This window comes from Lactuca serriola, chromosome 8 (genome assembly GCF_051521515.1).
Source record: "Lactuca serriola cultivar US96UC23 chromosome 8, Lser_US96UC23_V15, whole genome shotgun sequence".
Taxonomy (NCBI): Eukaryota; Viridiplantae; Streptophyta; class Magnoliopsida; order Asterales; family Asteraceae; genus Lactuca; species Lactuca serriola.
Genome location: NC_136415.1, coordinates 291,521,418 through 291,529,098, shown reverse-complemented (window position 1 = coordinate 291,529,098; position 7,681 = coordinate 291,521,418).

The window sequence follows — 7,681 nt, the reverse complement described above, 5'->3', positions numbered from 1 at the left end:
ATGAAATTCCTCTTATCTATTAGTCATATGCTATCTCCTTTGCGTGACTAACAATCCGACCTGGTACACATCATATGCATCCTTCTACTTCTCAATCCCTCTAAAACTATAAGTGATAATAATCTGAATCTATCTTCTCTCCTAATGATTGTCTGCTCACCCGATGTAAGGAGTACTCTGGAAGTTCTTGATTACTGGGGCATATCAGGAAGCGGGAAACATATTCTAGTACAATTAAAATTGAGCACTCAAAGATTGTCTATAGATCTCGCTGCTCAATTTAGGTGGACAACAATATCCCTGGTCGTCGTCAGATGAATGGTCCTTAAGATATAGTATCTAAGAACTTAGGATCAAATATAATATCTAGGATCTTAGGATCACTTTGTCTTACAATTATTAGTATGTCCTAAAATTGTCACAATTTTTCGTGTTTAAGTGGACCACAATACCGATGATCGACCAGACAAAGACGTGAAGATAGAAGGTACCGACAAGCGGATAAAGGTTGTTTGAAAACTTTGATCCCAAATCATTCTTAAAGTTAGATATTATTTTATTTTTGTTAAATTTGTTCATAGTTTCTTCTAATTTAAATATTAGGGGAGAATTAAAAATTTTAAAAACCAAACAAAAATTAGAAAACTAAAAATCCATAAAAAAAATAGTGTTATTTATGTTTTATTTCTTGTTCAATAAAATGAAATATCCAAAAATATTTTTTTTTTCTGTGCTAAGTTTTCTTTTAGTTTTTGTTTTGTCTTGAAAAGTGATTTCAGGTATAGATAAGACTCATGAAGTTTGTGTCGAGGATTTCTGAGCCAAGGCTTCATCTGTGAGCATCGAAGAATTCGCATTCGAAGGAGCAAGAAATGAAGATTATTCTTTTGACATTCAATCTTTCAACCCCAGAAGCAAGGTGACGCTGAAATTCAAGAATATGTGATGGATTGCATTGAAGCCTCCTCAATTAGTCTGTTGCTATCTTTATACCTGCTGAAGTGATCCAGAAGATTTGTTCTCTCTGATGTTCTCTCTGAAGATTTTCAAGCTGAAAGCGCTATCTTTCAAGAATCAGTACATCAAGCCTCCTCACCCGATGTGCGTTCAAATACAAAGTCTAAAGAAAAGCCCAATCGCTCAAGATGAAGCCATTCATTGAACATTCATCAAGTTCATCTTGAAGCTGTGAAGAATTTGAAGATTAATGCTGAAGCCAAAGCTCCCAATGAAGATTATCAAGAAAGCCAGCTACTTTTTAGGGGGAGCTTGTTGGGTCATTTAAGAAAAGAAAAGAAAGTTATCAACCAAGGGGGAGATTGTTGGGTCCAAAATATGGTTTATACCTTGCTTTTCTAGGAAATTGTATTTTTATGTATTGTTTAGCTGTTTACGGTCGATGAGTGAGTTTACGTCCGTAAACCCTGTTTATGGCCCATGTTTCCCGTGTGTATATATATAGGGGTGAGGGGAGTGAGGAAAAGAGAATGAACACCAAGGAGCTTAAGTCTGTGCATTTGAAGGTGTTCTAGAGAGAGAAAAGATAGTGTGTGTTAGTGTGTGTGTATCTTGTATCCGGATCTTCATTCTAATCATATCATACATAGATTCATCATCTTCTTCTTCTTCTCCTTCTCTTCTATTTGATCTGACATCATCCGTTTGATTGGGATTCGGCGCCATCAAACGGATCTGATTGATATACAAGCAGATTGGGACCTTACATTGACTGTGAAGGAAGAAAAACTTTACCCAATATCATACTTCTTTTATATCAAATAATTTTGATATCACGAGATTTCTAATTTGTTTTATTTATTATTCTTGATTCTCTTTTATTCTACAACATCAAGTTTATTATGCTAGTCAGAATTTACAAGAATAGATGAAATTATTCTTTAGCTTTAAAGGGTGGATCAGTGATTCAAAAACAACTTCAAATCGAATTGGCAAGTTTTAATATTTGAAAATTCAAATTTCCATCCATGGTGCGTATTTTAAGGGGATGTGATGTCATCAACAGTAATCACGAGATAAAAATTTTATGTTGCAATGTTGATGAGCTAGCAGACGCTTGTTGGTCCTTTTCTACATGATTATTGGCATGGGAATTTTTGCTGATGTCTGAAGAGATGAGTATTAAATGCATGAATGGAGGTTTTATCTAACCATTTATGCTAAAAGGTTCAAATTCAAATAAACCGATTGGATTTCCAACAATATATAAACCTAAAGTGTTCTCGATTTTTCTCTTTATGCTTCAAGAACATTCAAAGGCATTTGAAATATTCTCTAATTATCAATGATTTCCAGTGTTTCTTGCTCTTCATTTCTTCAAATTGCATCCTCTGAACAAGTTTCATTCATGGATCAATCTGCAACATCTATCATGATGAGTATCAATCCTAATCAGAACATGATAGCCGATGTCGATGCTTTGAAGTAAACCATAGTTATCCGACCTTTGATCGAATTTCTTAATCATTAAAAATAAAAATTTGAGAATGTTCTTATCTCTACCTTATAAATGGCTTTTTGACTGCAATATACAAGAAGAAGCTTAAAGTGATGAATTTTGAAATTCATGGTCATAAAACCTCCGTCACTAAAGGTAATTGTCGTAATATTTTAGGGTTAGCACCTGTGGAAACTTCAGTGAATCCTGATTTGGTTGTTTCAACAAGAATAATTAGGGCATATCATCAAATGGGGTATAATTCAGATTTAACTGTCCTTTCTAAATTCTAGAAGTCTGCATTACCACCAATTTTGAATGCTTTGTTTACGATTTTATTCAAGTGCTTTTCGGAGAGGGTGACTAGATCAGATAGTGCTAGTAGGGTATTTCACACTTTACTCTATGGTTTATTTACTGGAGATAATGTTGAATTTGGTCAAATTCTTTGGAATCAGTTTGGGCAAATTCCTAATTCTCAATATAAGGACTAAAAGATTTCATGTGCTCGTTATTGGTCGATTGTGGTGAAGCATGCCCTAAATCACTATAAGGTTCCTTATATTACTGATGTAGTGATAGCAGAAATTCGAATGATACAAACTTCTACATATCTTACATCTGATTTAAAGAATTTTAACTTTTTTGGATCAATTCCTGAGGTTATGCCTTCTAGGATTCCTATAGATAGTGTTATTATTCAAGCATAAAGGAAAATTCATTCTTCTAGAGAAAGGTCGATTCCTCCTTCTCTCCAAGATACTCTTGAGGTTGGTGATGTTCCTAAGCGAGTCGGAATGAAGTGGGAAGGGAAGGATACCGATGATCAAGTTTCCAAAAAAGTAAAGTCGTAAAGAAAATCAAATTCAAAGAAGTCAAAACCATCTGTTATTGATGAAGATTCAGAACAACGCACTTAAAGTGATATTTGTGTGGAGGATGTTCACAATGAAGAGGATACTACAAACACCTCGTAGGTTTAACCAAACTTTTGAAGCCGGTTGCCACCTTTGAACTAGGAAAGCTATCTACTCCACCTTTCTCTTCGCAAGTTATTCCAATAGAAGCTACGACTGTAATTGAGTCAAATACTTTTAGGAACTTCCTGAATGATACTATTAAGAATCTTTTGCAAGAACCACCAACATCTATTCTAACAACCACAATTCCGATTTCAACCACCGCTATTCTGATTCCTACTATCATTTTGGAACCAAATTTCACAACTCAACCTCAAACTACTCAACCTCTTCCACTGCCAATCTTTACTAATTTTACAATAAATCTATCTGTTTCTCAACTAATAACCACCAATGAAACTCCTCAAAAAGAACTGATTTCTAATGATGGTCCACCAAAACTATTGTCCAATCGTCATCTATTTATGAACTGATTCTAGCATATGTTCCTCTTGTACATGAAGAACCACATGTTTCTGATTTTGGGGCATATTGGATCTCCTTCCGTTTAGATGTTCATTTTATCACTCTTGAAGATCCAGATCAAGAATTACTGGTTCTCTTAAATATTTTATGCCACCACCAACTGCTTCTTGTTGTTTGAAGATGCAAGTGAGGATTATGTTGATCCTAATTCTCTAATGACACATGGTGAGTATCGTATATTGAACAAGAAATTAGATACTTTGTTGTGTTGTACTCGTACATGCTCAACCATAAATTTTGAGAATATGGTGACTACTTATCAATCAATCATGAAAGATCTGACTTCTACGAATGTGAAAAATTTTCAAGATCAAAGAGAATTAATTAAGGAAGCCAATACAAAAGTTGATTTGGTCAAAACCAAAGTTGATTTAGTTATTATTGTTGTGAAAGACTTATCTGAGAAGGTTAATTATGTTTTGAATGACTTTCAAGAAAAATAAGACACAAAGATTTCGGAGGATGTGAATGAAATCAAGGGGTTTCGTGAAAATCTTAATACTGAGAAAGAATATTTATATGGAATTTGTTTTAGGATTCAAAAAGACAATGTTGATAATCATACTTCTGTTTCCAATTTGATTTTTTTGTTGCAAAAGAATTTGGAATGTAAAAACAAACTTTTGGATAATATTGTTGAGAAGAAATTTTTTTTGAAAGTTCTCAAAGAAAAGTTGGATGTTGCTACAAGGGTTAATGAGAAAATGAATGAAGAGCGTTTGATGGTGAAAAGCAGAAATTTTGAGATCAATCGGCTTTTGGTGAAGATTGTTGAAGGAAAAGACACTCCATATGTTTATTATATTTCACAACTCATGGATGCCAAACTTAATCTTACTCTCTTACTAATGTCAATCAATACATGGATGCTAAGCGCAATCCTATTCTTAATAAGCTTAATCTGCTCTCTAATGTTATGAGTAGCGGTGCTACTTCACAACAAGGGGGAGAGGGAACTAAACATGTGAATGTTAAAGAGTCTGTCAGTCCTGAAAATTCATCTTCTAGAATTCCAACTTCAATGCTCAATATTACAGATCCTTATTAGACAAGTAATATGGAGAAGTCTGATTCATCAAAGATAATTCTTGAAAAAACGAACTAAGGAATATAGATTAAAGGATTTCAAGGAAAAATAAAGCACTAGAAAGAAGGTTAATGTAGCATTTGGTTCAGGAAAAAGAAAAGTGAATGTGATTTCGGAAGATGATATGAATCATCTTCTCGATGTGGAAGAGATGAAAGCTCAAGTTGTGAGAGACAAAGAGCTTGATGAGTTAAAAGATCTTAAGGAAAATTTTGATCTATTAGATGCTGAAAAGCGAAATGCTGTTGAGATTGTAGCTTCAAAATGAGCACTATTTCCTTATTAGAATGTTGATCTCATTGAGAAAGAAATTGTTAAAAAGATAAAACCTTTTTACTTAAAGCTGCTAAACACATCCTTTTCGATGAAGAATGATCATGATTGTCAATTATATTTACCAATGAATTCAAAGCTTTTGTGTTTCAGTGTTTAGATAAAGTTGTAGATGTTCCTTTGGGCAATGCTCCAACGAATAAAAAATTATTCAACTTTTATGCAAAGCAGTCAAGACCACAATTTAAAATTTGGAGTTTGAAAAGAATTTTTGGTTTGAAGGTTGGGAAACCTTTTGAACCAAAAGGTTTTATGAACATAGATTTTAAAGGTTACAGAGGTGTTAATCAAGAGTTTTTTGATTTCACACTTGCTGATTTTCCTCTGATGAGTCCATATGATTGGATAGTTCTTCTCAGCATTGTTGCCATAGATTCATTGAAACATGAGCCTATTTTTCAATTTATGAGAAGAATGATAAAGGGTTTTATTCAAGAAGTATCAAAGATGGATGTAGAGATTTTAAAAGTGTTAAACATGAAACTGATTCTGGAACCCTTCGCATAACCTGGTGGATTGGAGTGGCTCAAGGTTGGATTTATTCAGAAGGATCCATGGGGAGTGGTTTAGAAAAAATCATAGAATGGATTTGAGTGAAATTGTATGATGTTCTTGAGAGAGAAGCACTTGTATCCAACAGATTCACTTACCAATGTTCTTTCAAGAGATGAAGTTTGCAAGGTGAATAAATTAAGTGATGTGAAGGTGTTTGATGAGAAGAAGTGAAGACAACATTTAAAACGTGACACAAAGGGGAAATTGTTAAGTTTCAGATTTTATGTTGTGTCAAGTTTGTATGGGACTGTCTACATAGTTTACTTTGTGTTGTTATAAATCCATCACTTTCATATGCGGGATTAGTTGTTTTGTATTTTGCATATTTTTTGTGTTTCTTTGTGGTTGACTTTGGTGTATTCCTTTATATATATATATATATATATATATATATATATATATATATATATATATATATGTATATATATATATATATATATATATATATATATATATATATATATATATATGAGACTTATGTAGTAGATAGAGTATCTTTTGCATGAATAGTTCTCTAATCTTTGTTTTGAACTGTTTGCTTACTCTCTAATGAAATTGTGTTCTTATTCACATTCTTGTGTTCTTAATAATTCATTCATATCTTCATGATTTTATCATATTAGAATTTATCCATTCCAATTATTCTAACAGTAATGACAATTAATCTAAATATGCCTCGTCAAATTATGTAAAAATAAAACTCTTCACAATTAGTATCAAACTTTTGTTGTAACGATGCAAGTGGGTAGGCTGAGATACATCAACACCTGTATCTATATGTAGCCAATGTAAACAAGTAGTCTCACAAGTAGCCACATCCATAATATGATATTGATCCTCTATAGAAGATTAAGAGACAACGTGATGTTTCTTACTTTTCCATGTGATAAGTGAGCCCCCAAGGAAAAATACATAATCTAGCAGTGGATTTTTAATCATTATGATAAACATCCCAATAACCATCACCATAGGCATGTATATCTAGAGAGGATCTTGAATGGAATATGAGAGTAGGAAATCGAGTTTCACAATAAACAACTCCCTCTGAAAGGTAGTAGGAACAACATCAAAATCGCTAACCACATTACTACATGAGTTATATTTAGGTGAAATAAATCCATCAATCTCGAAGCGGGTAAGCTAGTAGGTTTTCCAACATGCGTAGCAAGTATGGATATGGTAAAGAAAAGTGACAGAATGTGGAGAATGTGTATCAACTTCACGAACCTGAACACAACTTGCGCAAAGTATTGCTTCCTTTTTCCAAAAATTGACGAGAAGAATGACTCATTGGAAGGATTCAAGTGGAAAAGTTTGCTTGGTGTATATAGAGGGTACCATCAAATACATATGGTCGAAGGAGACGATGTAAGATGACTTATGATATATATCAAGGAACATTTTGTTATAAAAATCAACTTATAGAACATATGTGCTACATAGCAAAGGGCAGTGGATAAATTGTTCAAACAACAAATTGTACGAAATGTTGAAATATATGTTGAAGACAGGGTAATAAAGAGATGAGAAGACTACAACATCCTCGATGACATTAAAGAAACTTTAGACAACCTCTGACATGGAAATATGAAACTAAATTCAAGCAAGTTTCTAGGATACGTCCTATCAAAATAAAGGATTTACGCAAGTGCGTAAAGAATAAAAGTGTTGGGACAATTAAGATCACAAAGAACAATAAAAGTACAAGAATGTACTAGAAACTAGCATCCCAGGGGTTTTTTTGGCAAAATCTACGGAAAATTCACTCCTATTTTACAAGATCTTAAAAGGTGAAATATACACTAA